This window comes from Heptranchias perlo, unplaced genomic scaffold (assembly GCF_035084215.1).
Source record: "Heptranchias perlo isolate sHepPer1 unplaced genomic scaffold, sHepPer1.hap1 HAP1_SCAFFOLD_62, whole genome shotgun sequence".
In the NCBI taxonomy this organism is placed as follows: domain Eukaryota; kingdom Metazoa; phylum Chordata; class Chondrichthyes; order Hexanchiformes; family Hexanchidae; genus Heptranchias; species Heptranchias perlo.
In genome coordinates this window covers 4,439,349-4,461,712 of record NW_027139644.1, presented here as the reverse complement: position 1 = coordinate 4,461,712, position 22,364 = coordinate 4,439,349, and the positions used below count along the sequence as shown (strand labels likewise).

Here is a 22,364-nt window from a genome sequence, read left to right as displayed (position 1 = left end):
TTCTCATCCGGATCTTTTTCCACATGAACCGGCCTCCCCTCCCAGGGGCTGAGTTCAGAATCTTCGAAGGATACAGCTCAGAAGCAGGCCATTCGGGCCATCGCGCCCGTGCCTTATCCAACAAACCATGTACCAGATTCTCCTGAATTCCAGGGTGTGGAACGAAAGCGAACAACAAAAGCCCTGACATTCGACCGTGGAGGTACAGGCAATTCTGTGACAAACCGGTTTGTCTTTTTCCCGGTTTTTCCCTGTCTATCTGACTGCGTTTATCTCTGTGCGTGTGGAGCTGCAGGCTGATTTTGAATTCATAAGTGTGTTTGTGTATGTTTCGTGCAATAAATAAATGAGTGAATCAGACGCTTCTCTCCCTGACACTGGGGAACTAGTGAGGCAGAATTCAGAGCAGGGTTCTGTTTATTGTGAAAAAGGGAATGCAAAATGAATTCCGGAATTATTCAGAATTCTACCAGCGCTAAAACCAAATGCGACCCCCGCCGTGATTTAAATACGCAGCTTTCTGATTTAGATTCAGACGCGCTAACGTTGCGCTACGAGGTCTGATGTTAGCGATCGGGTTATTTACCTTTATGAAAGTTTCTCATGCACCATTTCATTTATTTCAGATTTCCAAATCCCGCCCACTCCCACCGGGTGTCAGGCAGCCTCAGAAGCAGCCTTCACCTGTCCGCGGCAGCACGACTGCAGCAAATCCAATGACACACACCCGGAACCCAGAATCATCACATCACAGGAAAGGAACTGCTCAAAATACATAACAGGACGGGCAGAATCTGAAAAAACGCTGAGACTTTCGGTGTGTGGACTTTGTTCAGGACTGCTAACAGGACGGTGTGAAAATTTAAACTATGGATGTGTATAAATGGATGTCATGCTTCTTGATAAATTGAGTGTTTAAGTTATGTGTGCCATTTATAAATTTATTTTGATTATTTTTACAATATGATATATCTTGTTATAAATATATATGATTGCACCTGTGACACTTATAAATACATTTGGGTGTAACTGCTTGGTGGTTATCATTATATCTCTGTGTATCTGTGTTATGTATTTGTGTGTAATGAAAAGTAAGACATAGAGAAATAAATATCCAGAAAATACATTTACAATATATACCCCACAAAAAAGGAATAACTAAAATATATATCTAAATAGATTTGTAAGCAGCAGTCATGAAATGCATTTACATCTTACAAATCAGAAATGTATTTTCAATCTAACACGGCTGCAGCCCAATATATTTATAACCATCTGTTGACAATGTATAAGTCGGGTTTATGGTTATCGAGTGGTTAGAATTCGGCGCTTTCAGCACTATGGCCCGGGTTTGATTCCCGGTCAGCGCATTTGTTTTTACAAAACAGTTCACTTAATTACGCAAAATTATACAAGTCTCTTAGATGATTCTTTCAATTACCATTAATAAACCCACAACTTTCTGGTTCACACTGAACGAAATGCTAACAAGTTTGCCGAGTAAATGTCGAAACGACGCGAACTTCTCTGACTTTCATCCCTTCTCATTTTACGCACTTTATTTTTGGAGTCTGCTTCAAAGTGTTCAGTGGTGATGAGACGAGGAATCTGGTGCAGCCGTTGTTGAATGTGAAAGGATTGCAGCCCAATTTACACGAGAGAAAGCTCGTGCCTGGAGGTTTGTGAGGAGCAAGTTCCAGCAAATTGTTTCTGTCCCGGGATTAAACCGGGAGTTTTTCGCGTGTGACGCCAACATGATAACCATTACACCACGAAAACACCTATTTAGTCCAGCCCAGGTCAGATGGAAGTGTTAAGGGAGAAAGTGAACTGCTGACTCCCACTTCTGGGGGATGTCCCAAAGCGCTTCATAGAGGTGTAATCAAAAACATGGAATCATGGAATCGCAGGAGTCCATTCGGCCCATCGTGCGTTGGCCAGCTCTTTAAAATAAATGGTGCAATTTTAAAGGGGGTGCAGGAACAGAGAGACCTGAGGGTATACGTACACAAATCTTTGAAGGTGGCAGGACAAGTTGAAGAGATTGTAAACGAAAACGTATTCGGAATCGTTGACTTTATTAATAGAGGCATAGAGTACAAAAGCAAGGAACTTATGCTGAACCTTTATAAATCACTGGTTAGACCCCAGCTGGCCATCACACAATTCTGCCCACCACACTTTAGGAAGGATGTCAAGGCCTTGGAGAGGGTGCAGAGGTGATTTACTAGAATGGTGCCAGGGATGAGGGATTGCAGTGAGGTGGAGAGACTGGAGAAGCTGGGGTTGTTCTCCTTAGAGCAGAGACGGTTAAGGGGAGATTTAACAGGGGTCTTCAAAATCATGAACGGTTTTGATAGAATAAATAAGGAGAAACTATTTCCAGTGCCAGAAAGAATGGTAACCAGAGGACACAGATTTAAGGTAATTGGCAACAGAGGTGAGATGAGGAGAATGTTATTACGCAGCGAATTGTCATGATCTGGAATGCACTGCCTGAAAGGTTGGTGGAAACAAATTCAATAATAACATTCAAAGGGGAACTGGATAAATACTTGAAGGGGAAAATTTTGCAGGGCTATGGGGAAAGGGAAGGGGAGCGGGTCTAATTGGATAGCTCTTTCAAAGAGTTGGCGCAGGCACGATGGGCCGAATGACCTCCTTCTGTGATGTTTTCATGCTGTGATTCGATGTTATGGAGGATTTTCTGATGCAGTGGATATTCGGGGCAGAGGACCAAGTGGGGATTGAGCTCGACGGCAAGTGTATACAGTTCGTTCAAAGGGCTGAAGCCGACGGTTTCATTCCTCCCGTCGTTTAGCAGCAGGAAATTACTCGGCCATGCAGGCGACTTTTTTTGTCTTCATTCATGGGATGTGGGTGTCAATGGCAAGGTCAGCATTTATTGCCCATCCCTAATTGCTCTTGAGAAGGTGCTGGTGAGTCGCCTTCGTGAACTGCACCTTTCATTGACTGTGTCATTGACATTTTCTGGATAGAGAGAAACTATTTCCGCTGGTTGGGGATTCTAGGACTTGGGGGCACAGTCCAAAAATTAGAGCTACATCTTTCAGGAGTGAGATTTGAAAACATTTCCACACACAAAGGATGGAACAAGTTTGGAACTCTCTTTCCCTAACGGCAATTGATGTTTGCTTAATTGCAAATTTTAAATCTGAGATCGATAGCTTTTTGCCAAAAGAACGTATGAAGGGATAAGGGCCAAAGGCAGGTATATGGAGTTCGATCACAGTTCAGCCATGATCTTATCAAATGGCGGAGCGGACTCGAGGGGCTGAATGGCCTACTCTAATTCCGATGGTACATTTCCCCAAGTGTCTGCTCTCTCCATAGTTGCGACCTTGTGTTTAAAGCATATTTTCGTTTAAAGGTTCGTTTAGGGATGATCCGGTGGGCGTCAAAACGTGCCGTGGATCGAGACCGGGTTGGTTATTGCGGGAAGAGCAAATCAACTGGGCCGAAAAATCAACTGCAGCTCAAGCAAGAAATAAAATAGGAGTCAAAGTAACCAATGTCGGAAGTGGGAAGGAGACTGCGACCTGAAAGCAGTGCCTTAGACCGCTCGGCCATCCTGACGGATAAATAGCACTTTGCCTCGCCACCCTTTCCACATTGAGACCCCCCCGGAGAAAGGTTCATTCACTCGAGTGCTTGGTGATATAAATGATGCTGGAAAGGCTCGGTGAGCGGGATGCCACCTCCCCGGGTTTTCCTGAGCCTATTGTACTTTATTCCTATTTAATGACGGGAATATTCGCAATCAGTAGCCAAAAAGGATTAAAAGCTGAATCACAGAGAAATGGAAATCCTCGTTAAATCTGATAATGCTGTAAGTAAAACTCGCTGGTGGTCCAGTGGTTAAGATTCGCCGCTTTTACCACTGCGGCCGGGGTGCGATTTCCAGCCAGAAGAGCAACTTTTGAACACTTGTTATATTAATCGCATGGAAGAAAAAAAAAACAATATTTTTGTTATTCACCATTAATTAACCGATAACGTTATTTTGCAGAATGAAAGGCCACTGAGGGATGTTGGAAAAGTTTAATAATGTCTTTTGTGCGATGAACTTTTTGTTCCTTCTCATTTTACACACTGTATTTTGAAGGGCTCGGTTTAAAATGTTCAGTGCTCGTGAGACCACGAATTTGTGTCGAACTGAACAAAACAGGCTCTTTCACAGAGGACAGAAAAATCTGCCCCAAAATAATGTTTCCGCCCGGGATTGAACCGGGAACCTTTCGCGTGTGAGGCGAACGTGATAACCACTACACTACGGAAACCTCTGATCTGGTTACCAGCCAGAAGTTAGAATGACTGTATTGATTCTCATTCATAACGATTCACTTGATCGAAGTTGCACAAGTCACAAAAGAAAAATGTTCATTTCAAAATTATTAAACTCCCAAATGTGGCCTGTCTTGTTTGGACAGGGGTTGACCCTGACGTCACAGCCTCAACAAAGCATTTTCTCAACATTTCCATTGGGAACAGGAGGAGGCCATTCAGCCCATTGAACCTGTTCCGCCCTTCAATTAGATCAGAGATGATCTGAACCTCAAATCAATTTATCCGCCTTTGCTCGCTATCCCTCGATACCCTTACCCAACAAAAATCTATCGATCTCAGTCTTGAAAGCTTCAATTGACCCCCAGCATTCACAGCCTTTTGGGGGACAGAGTTCCAGACTTCTACTGCCCTTTGTGTAAAAAAGTGCTTCCTGATTTCGAACCTGAATGGCATGGTTCTAATTTTAAGGTTCTGTCCCCCTCGTTCTTGATTCCCCAGAGGAAATTGATTCTCTCTCTCTATTCTATCGAATAATTTGAACATGTTAAACACCTCGCTCAGACCGCCCCTCAATCTTCGATACTCGAGGGAAGACGAGCCCAATCTATGCAGCCTGTCCTCATAATTCAAACTTTTTAGCCCCGGTAACATTCTGGTGAATCTGCTCTGCAACCCCTCCAAGGCCAATCTATCCTTCCTGAGGTGCAGTGTCCAAAACTGAACGCAGTTACTCCAGACGCAGTCCAACCAGAGCTTTATATAACTGGAACATAACTTCCACTTCTTGATATTCCAGCCCCCTGAGATAAAGGCTAACGCTCCGTTAGCCTTTTAAATTATTTTTGGACCCGTCCGTTAGCTTTTACTGATTTATGTAAATGAACCGTTAATTCTCTCTGCTTCTCCACAGTTCCGAGCTTCTTACCATTTGGTAAATATCCTGACCATCGGTCCAAAGTGGATTACCCCGCATTGAACTCCATCTGCCATAGTTTCTCCCACTCACTTAATCTATCAATGTCCCTTTGCAACTTTTCACTCGCATCCACACTACTTACTGTACCACCCAACTTAGTGTCATCAGCAAACTTGGATATACGACTCTCTGTTCCTTCATCTAAGTCATTGATAAATATGGTGACAAGCTGAGACCCCAGTTACAGATCCCTGGGGGACACCACTAGTCGCATCCTGCCAATTGGAGTATGTACCCATTATCCCTACTCTCTGTCTCCCATCTCCGAACCAATTATCTACCCATGTCAATACATTGCCTCAAGATCCATGTGTTTTCATTTTTGCCAATAGTCTCATGTGTGGAACCTTATCAAATGCCTGCCGGAATTCCATATAAATAATATCATAGGAACATGGGGACAGGAGTAGGCCATTCAGCCCCTCGTTCCTGCTCCGCCATTTGATGAGATCATGGCTGATCTGTGATCTAACTCCATATACCCGCCTTTGGCCCATATCCCTTAATAACTTTCATTGCCAAAAAGCTATCTATCTCAGATCTAAATTTAGCAACTGAGCTAGTATCAATTGCCGTTTGTAGAAGAGAGTTTCAAACTTCTACGACCCTTTGTGTGTAGAAATGTTTTCTAATCTCGCTCCTGAAAGGTCCGGCTCTAATTTTTAGACAAAATGGTGGCAAGTTCGCGGGACATCTTGGACAAAATGGCGGCAAGTCCTTCACGGCTGCTGCACAGGGAAAGGAGGAGGCCATTCAGCCCATCAAGCCCGTTTCATCGTTACTGAAGGCCGATCATCCCCTCAAGCCTGTTACATAGAATCAAGAAGAGGCCATTCAGCCCATCGAGCCTGTTATACAGGAACTGAAGGCCATTCAGCCCTTCGAGCCTGTTATAGAATCATAGAAGTTACAACATGGAAACAGGCCCTTCGGCCCAACATGTCCATGTCGCCCAGTTTATACCACTAAGCTAGTCCCAATTGCCTGCACTTGGCCCATATCCCTCGATACCCATCTTCCCCATGTAACTGTCCAAATGCTTTTTAAAAGACAAAATTGTACCCGCCTCTACTACTGCCTCTGGCAGCTCGTTCCAGACACTCACCACCCTTTGAGTGAAAAAATTGCCCCTCTGGATCCTTTTGTATCTCTCCCCTCTCACCTTAAATCTGTGCCCCCTCGTTATAGACTCCCCTACCTTTGGGAAAAGATTTTGACTATCGACCTTATCTATGCCCCTCATTATTTTATAGACTTCTATAAGATCACCCCTTAACCTCCTACTCTCCAGGGAATAAAGTTCCAGTCTGTATAACCTCTCCCTGTAAGTCAAACCATCAAGTCCCGGTAGCATCCTAGTAAATCTTTTCTGCACTCTTTCTAGTTTAATAATATCCTTTCTATAATAGGGTGACCAGAACTGTACACAGTATTCCAAGTGTGGCCTCACCAATGCCCTGTACAACTTCAACAAGACATCCCAACTCCTGCATTCAATGTTCTGACCAATGAAACCAAGCATGCTGAATGCCTTCTTCACCACCCTATCCACCTGTGACTCCACTTTCAAGGAGCTATGAATCTGTACTCCTAGATCTCTTTGTTCTATAACTCTCCCCAACGCCCTACCATTAACGGAGTAGGTCCTGGCCCGATTCGATCTACCAAAATGCATCACCTCACATTTATCTAAATTAAACTCCATCTGCCATTCATCGGCCCACTGGCCCAATTGATCAAGATCCCGTTGCAATCCTAGATAACCTTCTTCACTGTCCACAATGCCACCAATCTTGGTGTCGTCTGCAAACTTACTAACCATGCCTCCTAAATTCTCATCCAAATCATTAATATAAATAACAAATAACAGCGGACCCAGCACCGATCCCTGAGGCACACCGCTGGACACAGGCATCCAGTTTGAAAAACAACCCTCGACAACCACCCTCTGTCTTCTGTCGTCAAGCCAATTTTGTATCCAATTGGCTACCTCACCTTGGATCCCATGAGATTTAACCTTATGTAACAACCTACCATGCGGTACCTTGTCAAATGCTTTGCTGAAGTCCATGTAGACCACGTCTACTGCACAGCCCTCATCTATCTTCTTGGTTACCCCTTCAAAAAACTCAATCAAATTCGTGAGACATGATTTTCCTCTCACAAAACCATGCTGACTGTTCCTAATTAGTCCCTGCCTCTCCAAATGCCTGTAGATCCTGTCCCTCAGAATACCCTCTAACAACTTACCCACTACAGATGTCAGGCTCACTGGTCTGTAGTTCCCAGGCTTTTCCCTGCCGCCCTTCTTAAACAAAGGCACAACATTTGCTACCCTCCAATCTTCAGGCACCTCACCTGTCGCGGTGGATGATTCAAATATCTCTGCTAGGGGACCCGCAATTTCCTCCCTAACCTCCCATAACGTCCTGGGATACATTTCATCAGGTCCCGGAGATTTATCTACCTTGATGCGCGTTAAGACTTCCAGCACCTCCCTCTCTGTAATATGTACACTCCTCAAGACATCACTATTTATTTCCCCAAGTTCCCTAACATCCATGCCTTTCTCAACCGTTATACAAGAACTAGACACCAATCAACCGTTCAACCCTGTCAGGTAGCAAAAGGAGGAGGCCATTCAGCCCCTGGAGCACCTTGCACCAGATCTGGTGGCCAATCAGCCCCTCAATCCTGTTACATAGGAACAGGAGGAGGCCACTCTGCCCCTCGAGCGTGTTAACGGGAACTGAAGGCCATCCAGCCCCTCGAGCCCATTACAACGGAACTGGAGGCCAGACAGACCCTCAAGCCTATGACATAGGAACAGGAGGAGGCTATTCAGCCCTTCGAGCCTGTTATACAGGAACTAGACGCCAACCAACCATTCAGGCCTGTCAGATATCAACAGGAGGAGGCCATTCAGCCCCGAGCCCATTACACCAGACCTGGAGGCCAATCAGCCCCTCAAGCCTGTTGCATAGGAACAGCAGCAGGCCATTCAGCCCCTCGAGCATGTTATACGGGAACTGAAGGCCATTCAGCACCTCGAGCCTATTACACTGGAATAGGACTCGGCCATTAAGCCCCTCGAGCTTGTTGCAATGGAACAGAAGGAGGCCATTCAGTCCTTCTAGACTGTTATACAGGATCTGGACGCCTTTCAGCCCCTCACGCATGTTACATAGGAACAAGATGAGTCCATTCAGCCCCTCGAGCCTGTTACACAGGAACAGGAGTGGACAATTCAGCTCCTCAACCTGTTCTGCCATTCAATTAGATCATGGCTGATCTGTATCTTAACTCCAACTACCCGCCTTGTTCCTTGATCCTCAATAACCTTGCGGAACAAAAGTCTATCAATCTCCGTTTTCAAATTTCGGATTGACCCCAGCCTCAACAGACTTTTGTGGGAGAGAATTCCAGATTTCCACTACCCTTTTGTGAAGAAGAACTTCTTACCATCACCCCTGGGCGGCCGAGCTCTAATTTTAAGGTTATGCCCCTTTGTTCTAGACTCCCCCAACAGAGGAAGTAGTTTCTCTCTATCTACCCTATCAACTCCTTTCACCATCTTAAACACCTCATTTCAATCAAACCTTAATCTTCTATATTCAGGGGAATACTAGCCTTGATAATTCAACCTGTCCTCATAATTTAACGCTTTTAGACCCATTATCATTCTGTTGCATCTGTGCTGCAGCCCTTCCAAGGCCAATATATCCTTCCTGAGGGTCAGTGCCCAGAACTGAATGCAGCCCTCCAGATGGGGTCTAACCAGAGCTCTGTACAGCTGGAACATAACTTCCACCCCTTTATATTCCAGCCCTCTTGAAATAAAGGCCGACATTCTATTAGCCTTGTTAATTATTTTTGCAAATGTCCACTAGCTTTTAATCATCTCTGCACTTGGACCCCTAAATCTCTCTGCTCCCCCACAGTTTCGAGCTCCTCACTATTTAGAAAACTCTCTGATCTATCTTTTTTAGATCCGAAGTGGATGGCCTCACATTTCCCGACATTGAACTCCATTTGCCACAGTTTTGCCCACTCATATAATCTCTCATTGTCCTGGGAATGCTTGGTGCTTTTGTTTGGTTGGAGAATGCTTTATATCAGATCGTTATTTTAAAAAGATCACAATTGATTTTTATTTTGTACAGTTTGAACAAGACCATTATTACCCGATCAGTAAAATATCCGTGTTTTTCAGAGAGTGGCGACAGTTCAGAGATAGTTGCCTTTTTGTCTACTTTAATGAAGTGAAATTTTGCTGATTTAAAATCAGCAGTATTTCTAAGCTTGAAAAAGCATCTCCTCTGTGAGGTGAGGCTTCACTCTCAATGTCTCAGTGTTTCCGCTTGTCCTGATATCAATGTAACACTTGAAGGGCTCCAGGTAATGAACAGTGAAACCCCTTCAGATTATCTCAGCCCACTCGTTCTATCCAGTGCCGAATAGTTCCTGCTCTTCAGAGCGTGACAGATTCACACTACACTGGAGCTTGTTTTAGACTTTAACTGCCAAACAAATTGATGAAACATTAAGAGAATAAACAGAATAGTAGCAGTAAGACAACAGTTTTACTGTAAAGCTCAACCAGATCATTATTGGAAAATAAAAAAATAATAAATAATTCAAAATACTATACGAAACTGTGCCCGAACTTTCGAACATCCTGGTTCTTTGTTGTCTTTTTCTCACAAACTATGGAAGCTGTCGATTTGATTAACATTCTCAGAGATTCCAAACAGACTCACCAGTTTGAAAAAGACAGGCTGATAAATGCCTTCAAAACAGTGACTGGGAGCCAGTCATTTTAAGCAATGGTCTGTTTAATTCAAAAGAAGCTGCCAATCAAAACTGTACGAGGAGAAATGACCCCGGAGGTTTGTATCTGAATCAAATGTTTGACTTTGTGAGTTCAGGCTGCCGTTGAGAGGTGCAGCCTGCCTTTCAGAGGTGCAAACCACTCACGCAATATCGGGGGCCCCCCTGCTGGTGAGAAGCCGCTGAACAGCGCAGCCAGGCCTGACTGCTCGCAGGAATCCGATAAATCACCAGGCAGCACCAATCTCACGGACTGTCTGCATCTCAACGACCGGGTGCAGGTTAATCACGTAGAGGTTTATCGACCATCGCGCCCGGATTCGGGGGTTATCGAATTTAACCCCGTGCATATCTTTATATATATATATTACATAGAATACAGCACGGCACAGAAACAGGCCATTCGGCCCAACTGGGTAAATAAGTATCCCATCGAGTCCCCACAGTGTGACTAAGTGATTCCACACTTCACCCAGTGATAGTGTCCCATTGATCCACAGTGTCCCAGCGATCTAGTGCACCCAGTGATCCCAAAGTGAACACAGAGTGACCCGGTGATCCAGCTGCACACCCACTGATAATGCCACAATGCTCCCTAATTGATCCCAGTGATCCCACAGTGCACCCAGAGGTCCCAGTATCCCAGTTCACTGCATTTGTGTAAAAGTTTGAGACTGTCTTTATATACAACAACTTGCGTGTATGAAATAACATGTCTATATATATATATATAATATTTCTACATGTCTATATATATATATATATATATGTACATATATAATATTTCTATATTACTTAGAATGGGTAAAGTAGTTTCTCCTGTGACCCCATGAAGCTGAAACAAAATGGTGGCCATTAAGGCGGCCATCTTAAACAACATGGCCGCCAGTATCCCAGTGATGCCACAGGAAGCCAATGATCCCACAATGTCCCACTGATCCCACAATGTCCCAGTGATGCCACAGGAAGCTAATGATCCCACAATGTCCCACTGATCCCACAGTGTCGCATTCATCCCACAATGTCCCAGTGAACCTGCAGTATCCCAGTGATCCCATAGCAACCCATGATCCCACAGTGCTCCCAGTGATCCCACAGTGACCCAGACACAATTCACGTGAGCCTCTGGTGAAGGCCTCGATCAGTCCCCTGTGGAGAGAAAGCTTCTTGTCCAAGGAATCCAATTCCTCCCAAAAATTCTCTTTCCACAACTTCATGTTACAGCATTTCCACAAAAAAATCTTTTAATTGATTTTTAAAAATGGATTAAAAACAAAGCAAGCGAATAAAAAAGCACAGCAAGAGCTCAGAGCTCCCTCACACTCACTCACACACACACATTCACACTCAGTCACTCACTCATTCCATGACACAGGCAGGCAATCTCTCAGCAAAGACCACTGACAAAAAAAAATCCCAAGTTACAAAGCAGAGAATCTGAAGAAAAGAGTGAAAAGCTGGGACAGAGAGAAACAGAAAGACACTCGGGCAGACTGAAGAGCACATGTTGCTTCTCTCTCTCTCTAATACAAGTTTGCAGGGTTTTCTCTCCTGCTTTGCCACTCAATCCCTCACCCAACCCCTCCCCTAAAAGGTGCTGGTCTGTCTGCCTGTCCTTGGTTAATGTTCGCTGCAAGATTCAAATTGCCCCTGTGCTCATTTTCACTTCTGTTCCTGGAGCAGGGGACAAAAACCCTGGGCATTTTTTGCTACTTCGCCCTTTATGTTGCAGTTTGCAAAGGTGAACGAACTTTACCTTTGCTCTTTTCTCTTGTTTTAATTTGCAGTGGACAAAATTCCAGCAGTTTGTGATCAACTTACAGTTTGTGGCTTTTTCCAATCAGCCAAAGATTTCAAATAAATTCATGACATATAAAAGAGCCAAAGCAATTTTTAAAAAACCCAATATACAGCAAGATCCCTCACTCAGTTACAGGGACAATCTCTCAGCAACATTCATTTACACAGAAACAAAGCCCAATTTATAAAGGAGAAGAATCTAAAGAGTAAAAGGTTGAGAAACAGCTTTATCCACAACAACTTATATATATATATATATATATATACATATATATATATATATATATATATATATATATATATATAAGAACATATGAAATAGAAGCAGGAGTAGGCGAATCGGCCCCTCGAGCCTGCTCCACCATTCAATAAGATCATGACTGATCTGATCCTAACCTCAAATCTAAATTCATGTCCAATTTCCTGACCGCTCCCCATAACCCCTAATTCCCTTTACTTCTAGGAAACTGTCTATTTCTGTTTTAAATTTATTTAATGATGTAGCTTCCACAGCTTCCTGGGGCAGCAAATTCCACAGACCTACTACCCTCTGAGTGAAGAAGTTTCTCCTTATCTCAGTTTTGAAAGAGCAGCCCCTTATTCTAAGATTATGCCCCCTAGTTCTAGTTTCACCCATCCTTGGGAACATCCTTACCGCATCCACCCGATCAAGCCCCTTCACAATCTTATATGTTTCAATAAGATCGCCTCTCATTCTTCTGAACTCCAATGAGTGGAGTCCCAATCGACTCAACCTCTCCTCATATGTCCACCCCCTACAACAGCAAATTGTATATATATATATATATATATATATATATGTGTGTGTGTGTATTATCAAAACTACTATTACAAGCATCCATGAGGGCTTTGGGGGAAAAGCAGAGCGGGAAATGGGAATAATTGGATCGCGCTTTCAAGGAGCTGGCACAGGCAGGGTGGGCTGAATGGACTCCTCTTGCACCGTGCCTGCTATCAAAATGTGAATCGATGAACAACAACTTCAACGCCATGAACCTGAGACAAAATGGCACCCGAAAGGCGGCCATCTTACTGAGGGGCAAGGTGAAGCTTGTGATGAGAGACACAGAGAGTGATAATTTGCTTTTCCTGTAAAATCACTGTTGCACTCTCGTTAAAGATACAAACTGAGTGAGACTAACACTAGCTGGTGTTTAACATAAAGACAGCGGTGCAGTGAGGGAATTAAACAATCAAATGTGAAACTTCTGCAAAAAAGATGGATTAACATTTGGTTATTTGGACCTAATGGTTACAGAAAAGGATAGACCAGACATTCGGAGGAAAGGTCCAATTAGCCATTTTTTTGTAGAGAATGTAATTCTAGCTTCTATTCAACAAATCAGAGTAAAATTGGACTCAATCTGAATGTAGTTCTGATCTGGGATTTAATTAATTTCTCCATTATTCATATTTTTCTTTAATCTGAAAGAATAACTGCATGTGTAACAGTAACAGAGCAGGAGAGTGCTGCGGGAGCCTGTCCAGTTTATTAACACTGCAGAAGGAGTAAAATACATATTATTTATTGCAGAATTCAGCAGCTCACTGGGAAAGTTACACATGGTACAGATGGAGGAGCAAAAAGATGGAAAGTGATTTTACACTTTAATTTGGAGCAATGCCTTTTTATCTCCACAAGGTTTAGTTTTACATTTAGCTTAATGAGCTCTTTATCCTAAACAAACTTCAGGCACAAACCATGGCTTTACAGAGAAAACAAGAATTATTCATTCAATAGAAAAAAATGACATTAGAATTTAAACTTCATCTTGGTTTTATGCCCGATTTAGAATTGCATTAGCAAAAATTAAACAACACATTCTCAATTCTCAAAATGCATAACCGTTTGGAAATCAAATGTTTATCTTAGACTAAGCCTATAACGAAAGTTTTAGACTTGCCGAGAAGATTCCAGGTATTTTGATGGATACCGTTGTAGTGCAGTGTAACTTTCTCTGGTGGACAGGTCATCTGCTTCACAGGCAATCTGTAAACCTGCATCGAGGCATCAAGCTGGGAGGTAGCGAGCAGTCAGGAAGATTCAAGGTGAGGTGGTGCTGTCAGGAAGCGAAAGGTGAGCTTGGAGCAGTTATGGTGGATCTGCGTCTCTCTCCACTCAACTTCTGCCCAGATTTTTAAGACAGTTTTTACAGAGAATCACACCTCTGGGACAGTGGCTTCTCAACAATAGATTCCTACAAATACAACCCACGATTGATTGACACTTCACTTGTTTTCTCTCAGTGTCCACAACGTAACCAAGTTAATTCGGCAGGAGTTCAAACGATCTCTCGCCCCCCTGGAATCGTTCTTGTTGCTATGGTGATCTATCCTCGGCTGTGTGATCTTTTTACAATGTGTCATTAACAATCTTTCAACAGCGCTTCCACCTTTTAATCGTCCCTTTCCTTCAGACATGCTGAAGCCGATTCAATCTCAGGTTTTCGTTCATCAGATGAATGTTTACTGCACAGAACAGCTGGGAGACTCCTGCAGTAAGTAATGGTCAGGGTCAGGTTCACAAGACTGAGTGACTTTAATGTGCAGCCTCCAGGCATCACCTTTAGAAATGTCAAAATTAAATCCACACGAGTGTTACCCCAGAACAAACATGAACTGTCTGGCCTGCTTCATCTGCTGCTGTTCTGCTGGTCAGCACTCTCACACACTCCAGGCTGATTACACAGTTTGTGTTTGTCCGTCTTTCAATATGTCTGTTCTCTGTTTATGTCGTTTGTCTCTATTTATTTTCTGTGTGTTATTCTATCTTGTTATTTCCACTTCTATTCCATCAATTTGTAATTCGTTGTCAGTCTCTCTCTCTCGTTCCATCCATGTCTGCTTGCTCTCTCTCATTATATACATATATATATATATATATATATATATATGCTTTCTTTCACTTTCTTTCTCTCTTTATTTTTTCTCTTCTGTCAAACAAACTCACTTTATTTATCTCCAGCTCTGTGTACCTCTGTCTCTACCCCTCTTTGTTTCCATCTCTCTCTCTTTGTCACAGACCCTCTCGCCTTTATGTGAACCTGTTTTAATTTTCTGCGCTATTTAATCATTATATTTATTTTGCCCTGTGTTCTCTGTCTCTGTCCACTCCTCTCTCCATCTCTCTCTCCTTCTGTCTTTCTCTGTCTCCCTCCTTGTCTTTCTGCCTTTCTTACTCTCTCTGTCCCAATATCTCCCTGTCTTTCTCTCTGATCTCTCTCACGCTCTCCCTGTGTCACTCTTTGCCTCTCTCTCTCTCTTTCTCGCTCTCACTTTCTGTCTCTCCCTCGCTCTTTATATCACTATCTCGCTCTCTCACACTCTTTATCGCAGTAAGTTCCTCTCTGACTCTATGTCAGTCACTCTCCCCCTCTCTCTCTCCCTCTCTGTATTTCGGCCTCTCTATCTCTCTCCCTCTTTCTCAAACTCTATGAATTTCTCTCTCTCGCTCCTTCTCTCCCTCCCCCTCTCCCCCTCTCTCTCCCTCTCTCCCCCTGCACCCATTCTGATCTGGCCCAAAGCAGCTACTTTGACTCCCAGCTTTGCACATTTTGCTGGATCACCATTTAGTTGAAGTCCAGCTGGGCTCTTTAGGACTGCAATTTCGAGCAAAATGCATGTGTCGTCTGCAGAATAAATCCTGCCTCAATTGGTCAGATTTTCAATAAAATATAACATCAGAACCATATTTCAGATCATTTAATGGCTCTGAGCTGCTAATATAAAATGTACTTTCCGTCCCCTGGGAAGTGTAGGGGATGGAGTATGAAATGGGATTCAGTTCTAGTGCTTGAAACCCTTCAGCTCTTTCAATGATTTCACTAATTTAACAATTAGATTGAGTGGGTATTTCACCGCGTTCTTCAGCTCCTCTCTGAATTTAGTCTGGGTCAGGACATAAATACACGTGTTTGTGCAGGAACTGAGAAGCTGCAGCATTCCTGCTGTCTGTTGTGTGATATAACCAGGGTCAGCGGTGGAGTAATAAGACCAAATGTCTGCAATTCGCAGATAAATGAAAAATACAACCCGTATCAGCCACAACAGTATAAAACTGCCCGATATACTGAAGAGTAAAATGATGGATTTCTTTCGGTTCTCCATCTCTGGATCACTCTGATTCTCTCCATTGCTGCGGCCCCGGAGTCCCCTGCGGACTCGACTGGACATTAAAATACGCCTGACCGTCAGAACATTGAGCAGCAAAATCAGACAGAACGGGACACAAGGGGTTAAAATGAGGTGAAACATGTCAAATGCGGCCCATGCGGGGGAAGTACTGAACCTCGGTTTAGTCACACAAAACCAGGGAACATTATCAATTATATAGTCAGGTTCATATGTAAAGTACCAGGGGACACTCTCCAAACAGCCCAGCACACTCACTGTTCCCAGAACCACAGCTGCCGTTCTCTCGGTGCAATATTTAGTTTTCAGCTTCTCACAACAAATGGCCACAAATCGATCAAAGGTGAAAGCGACTGTGAGCCAGACAGAAACCCCCGTGGCTGCTTCACTCAAGGAGGCAATAAAACTACACACGGGAGTAATGAACAGGAATGAACCTGGGAAATAAATCGCACCAATCCAATTCAATATTACACCAATGATAACGACCAGGAGATCTGCCACTGCCATTCCCACCAGGTAGCGACTGATACATTTGGAGAGACCGCACTTTCCTCGGGACAGGATCACAATCGCCACCAAGTTAACTGGAAGAGAAAAGGAAGCTGAGAAATTACTGCTCAAAGCTGGCGCCAAAGCAGCAGATTGAGAGGATCTGAGGTGAAATTTCCAGCTTTGTTGCTGCATCGAAGGGTGGAAAGTGATTGATTGACCTGGGCAGCGCTTTCGGGCAGAGAGATATTTTTAAACACAATGATCAATAATGAATTGGGAGATGGATACAGAAAGTGAATAAAGTGAGCACTGGATCCACTGGAAGGGCTGAGTGAGGGCGCAGTGCCGGTGGGGAAGGGAGAAGGGGTTTTACACACCGGGAATCCAGCGGATTAAAGCCGGATTTGGGCTCCAGACTGACGGGAAAGAGAGGGAAGGGTCAGGAAGGTGAGGGGACAAAGAGAGGTACATTTAGTTTGTTGCTCTGGTTTAAGAGAGCTGACAGGGGCTGGCACTAAACGGGAAAGGCGGCTGAGGACCGTCCCAGTGAGACAGATTGGGAGGTAGACAAGGAAAAGGACATGTCAGAGCTGGAGGGGAGTCAGGAGCAGATAATTTGGGAACTTGCACGAACTGAAGTAAGGGAAGAAGAGACAGAGGATTCAATGCAGTGAGAGGAGAGGCTGTGATTTACAGGGCGAGAAAGCAGCAGAGTGTGAGAGGAAATCAAATCTATAGGTCCCAAGAACACAATCCAACTAATGCATTCAACAGTTGATTTCTGTGGTTATTGGTGTCAGGCAACCTTTGTTGGGTATTAATTATATCAAACTTGTTGTTTATTGAATTCAGCCGAGCTTCTAAAACACAAAATCCTCACAATTCATCACGATAAATGAATTGCTAATTCTACTCATCAAGTAAATTGTAATTATATTTCGTCATTCCGATCAAGACATTTCTGATTATATTTTTTTCAGCAAATTTTAATTATGTTTAGTGTTAAGTTGGAAAACAAAGAACATTCACAAAAACAGATTGAGGACCTGACAGGGATATAAACATGAGGAGCGAGTCCCACAATAAAAACTCACCCAATCTGACCACATCACAATAACAGCTTCAAATCACATTTTCTCTGTTTAATTGTACTGGAAGTTTCAGCAGTTCATTCTGATGAATTATTCACACCACAGCCTCTCGCTTTCCCTCTCAGTCGCCCTCTCTATCACTCACTCCACTCTCTTTCTCAAGTCCATTTTCATATCCGATTAAATCCTATCATCCTTTGCCTGCATTCTGTTCACCAGCCCCGTGTTCCACCGATCCTATTCTCAGTCTCATTTTGTTAAATAGTGAAGCCTCTGTGGAATAGTTTAATGTTTCTACAGATCACCCAATTCTCCACCTGTTCACCGACACTGTTCACTTCATCTACAAATCATGGAATAAACAGAATCGAATGCCTCTCCCAGACAGATCTCACAATAATTGAGATTCCTTCTCCTGTAATTATAAAGTAAAGTGATAGATGGCGGGATTGTTCAATTAACAAAACGCCAAAATCACACGGATAATCGACAGATACATGGAAGGGCTCCTGATTCCAACAGATACGGTGCAAATTGAGATAACATAACAACCACACTTTTCATTTAACAGTGAAGTCCAGTGACAGTCAGTGAATTCATCCACAGTGAAGCAGAGAAGGAGATGTGAAAGAGTCAGCAGTAAATTCAGATCAGTAACCAAACATCTGAAGCGGCGTCAGATACACACATAATGAAATAATATTTCATAACAGTGATCACCAATAAATACATTGAAATCTCAGTTGAATTGAAGCATGTTATTGGGGAGGGAGGACACTGCACTGCCTCCTTGTAACACTGAGACCGTGAGCTGTCTCATTATCAATCACTGAAAACACATTGATGAAAACATATTCCAGGACAGGTTAGTTCCACAAGAAACTGTTAACAGCTCCTGATGGTCTGAAACCAACTCTTAGCCCAAACACCTGATTGCAATACATTCAGTACAGAGAATAATCCAGTAACAATGTCAGCTTTGTATATATAAAGTCATTACAGATATAATGTAACTTCTACAAGATCGAACATTTGGAAGCAAAGGACATACCATTATTCAACACAACATTCAGTACAGAGAATAATCCAGTAACAATGCCAGGGTTGGATATAAAAGGGTCGTTATGGATATAATGCAGCTCTGACAAGACCGAAAGAGCAGAGACTTAACATATTCCATCATTCAACCGATAGAACAGGTGACTGTGTTGAACATGGTAGGAGAAAAAAATCATGTACCAAGTACAGCAGCGGAGTCAACTCTGATTTACGTCATTAACAGCTGAGATAACGGCTTACCTGGAACTCCAACCGCTGCAAGAACAGGAAAATAAATATCTTGTACCAGAAATATTACTGGATATCCCATTTCTGTGAGAAGCACTGACTTCTGTTGGCCTGGAAACCACAGCTCCAGCAGGCACTCTGAGCTGATCCAATCCAACAAGCCCTGATTTATACAGGGGATAAGTCTCCACTGACACGGTTATACTCCTGATCATTGCTATTAGTTACAGTCAGTTTAACAAACACATTATATCAGCAGCTTTGACTCCGCTGTAAATAATGTGGTGAATAAAACACAAAAATCTCTAAGTCCACGATATTACTTAATCAGACCTCTCTCAGGAATAAAGCTTCAATCTGTTCTCATACAGGACTGATCCAATAATAATAAACGGCTTCATTTACAGCTTTTATATAACTATATTGACCATGTTCACTCCTGGTGTTTCATTTATAATTTAGACAGATGTCTGCGCAGTGTGCACTGAACCCAGGGACACGAGCAGACCCGTTTCACTCTGTTCCTGCAGTTTCCCAGTTAAAATATGAATTTTGAGTCTCTGATACGAGGACAGTTAAAGGGCAGGTTGAGAATTGCAGCCGAGAAATGACTGTGGGTGATATTAGGGGACGGACACTGAACGTGTCCCATTGACATTCCTCTCTCCGCTATTTTACTGCAGATGTTTACCCGTTTATTCTACATTGGTTAACGGCTCCAGTAAAATTGGTCCCGTGTAAAACCGAGCTGAGCTCATGACCCTTTTTGAACTCCATCACAAAGGCCCCGTGATTCCCTCACCCGCCTCCATTCCTTCCTCAGCCCATTGCCATTGAAACCCTCATCAATGCCTCTGTCCCCTCCAGACTCCATTCCTCCAATGCACTCCTGACCGGCCACCCAACCCCCACCTTCCATAAACGTGAGCTCGTCCAAAAGTCTTGTCCGTGTCCAACCAGCACCAGGTCCTGCTCGGACTCACTGACCCTCACTAGCTCCCAGTTACATATTCAATAAATTTAAAATTCTCATCCTTGGGTTTAAATCGCTCCCCATTTCCATACCTACAGACAACCCACCGGTCACCATCTCATTCATCGGACACTGGCCTCTTTTGCTGGGACTACCCTCACTTGGTTCCACTCACCTATCTGATCAGAGCCAGGAGAAGCTTCTCTTCCCACCCTATCACCGTTATCTCTGATGTTTCTAAAGGTTCAATCCTTGGCTCCCTCCTCTTCCTCATCCACATGCTGCCCTTTGGTGACACAGTCTACAGACATGGACCAGCTTTCAGATGGACGCTGACAAAACCACCGCCTCTCTTGACCCTTCCAATATCTTTGTGTTGTCAGGTCCACATTCTGTTTTAGATGAGCCACCAGTTCCTCCAGTTAAAAATTGAGAAGTCATGATCTTTGGCCCCAAAATCTCCACATCCTCGCCAGGGATTCCATCCTCACCCCTGGTTTTTTGATTGGTGAGTCACTCACCAATCACTCAAGCCCTTACTGACTTGCTTTGGATTCCAATCTCCTCAGCCTTTTGTTTATTTTTATTCTTTCTCACACTTGAATCCATCAGGACCTCACCCTTCCCTATCTCTATAAACTACCAGTTCCGACAGCCCCTCCCAAACACTCTGCTCCTCCACCTCTGGCCGCTTGTGCATCTGCAGTCCATTTGTCCCACTTCTGACAGTCGTGCCTTCAGCCATATCCACGCTCCTGAATGCCCTCCCTGAGCCCCTCCATCTCCATTCCTCCTTTCACGTGTCAGACGTGGCTCAGTGGTAGCAGTCTCACCTGTGAGATAGAAGTCTGTGCATTGAAGTCTAATTCCAGAGACTTGAACATATAATCCCGGCTGACACTGCAGTGCAGTCCTGAGGAAGCACTCGACTATCGGAGGGTCACTATTGAGGGAGCACATTACTCTCGGAGGGTCAGTTCTGAGGGAGCACATTACTCTCGGAGGGTCAGTACTGAGGGAGCACAGTACTCTCGGAGGGTCAGTACTGAGGGAGTGCTGCACTGTCGGAGGGTCGGTACTGAGGGACTGGCGCATTGCTGGATGGTCAGTGCCAAAAGAGCGCGGTACTGTCGGACGGGCAGTATTCTGGGAGCGCTGTCCTGTCGAAGGTGCCGACGGTAGGATACTTTAAGCCGAGGGCCCATCTGCCCTCTCAGGTAGATGTAAAAGATCCTACAGCAATATTCGAAAAAGAGCAGGGGAGTTCCTTCCAGTGTCCTGGCCAATATTTACCCTTCAACCAATGTTTATAAAACCGACTTTCTGGCCATTTATCTCATTGCAGTGTGTGGGAGCTTCATGTGCGCAAATTGGCTGCCACGTTTCCTACATTAACACAGCGACTACTCTTAACAATGTACTTCATTTACTGTTTAGGAACGTCCCGAGGTCAAGAACGGCGCTTGATAAAAGCAAGTTCTTTCCTTCTTTCAGACCTTCCAAGAAACCCATTTCTTGCTCCAAGCTTTTGCCGTCCTTCCGACTATTTCCTTCCTTGGTCAGGGGTCGTCGAAATTCTACTCTTGAAAACCAATCATATCCCCTCCGATTCTCCATTTACTTCTCCTCCTTTTACATCCTCCCTAAACCCACTCTTTGACCAAGGTTTTCGCCAGTCCTCCTGATATCTTCTTATTCCGTTTACTCCTCCGTGAATCCGCTTGGGAATGTTTATTCCATTAAAGTCGGTCTGGGAATGCAAGTTGTTGTTAACTTTCATTGGAATGTGTTCATTAGTTGTCCACTGTATGAGGAAACGTAGTTTCTGGGATCATATTCTTGTACCAGAAAGATATTTATATCAGAGACGGACATGCTCACATAAATAAACATTGGAAACTGCTCGTGGACACCGTTTTGTTCGAACAACATAATTGGTTTATGTTCAGGCATCGCCTTGAAATCGGTTTGTACAACCGTGAGGGATCCTTTAGGGCATCCTTGATCTAATAGGAGACAAGCAACACTGACTAGGATGAAGATTTATTCGTTATTTGTCTTTTTACTCTTTGATTATAACCCGTTTTACTGCTCCCTGGGACTGATAATTATGATGAAGATTTATTAGTTATTCTATTCGGTTAAACCACATAGTTCCAGAGCAGTTTCGGTATCCCATTATAGAAACAACATTAAAGCCATGGGGAGAGCACAATGTAGATTCACTCGAATGAGGCCAGGGAAGGGAAACTTATTTGGAAAGACTTGAAAAAACAGGATTATTTCCATGGGAATAGAAAAGACGAGACTTAAATCTTAAACAAAAACAGGCCATTCGGCCCAACTGTTCCATTCCGGTGGATATGCTCCACACGAGCCTCCTCCTGACTTCATCTAACTCTTTCAGAATATCCTTCTGTTCCTCTCTCCCTCGTGTACTTATCCAGCTTCC

The 22,364-nt window shown here is 43.7% G+C and overlaps 1 non-coding gene and 1 pseudogene across 1 annotated transcript; one reads left to right on the top strand and one right to left on the bottom strand.

Moving 5' to 3' along the window:
- Positions 1-22,364, top strand: part of LOC137317445 (zinc finger protein 271-like) — a 433,617-nt pseudogene that overhangs the window by 397,953 nt on the left and 13,300 nt on the right.
- Positions 4,229-4,301, bottom strand: trnav-cac (transfer RNA valine (anticodon CAC)). The gene has a single exon. It is a non-coding gene; the product is annotated as a tRNA-Val (tRNA).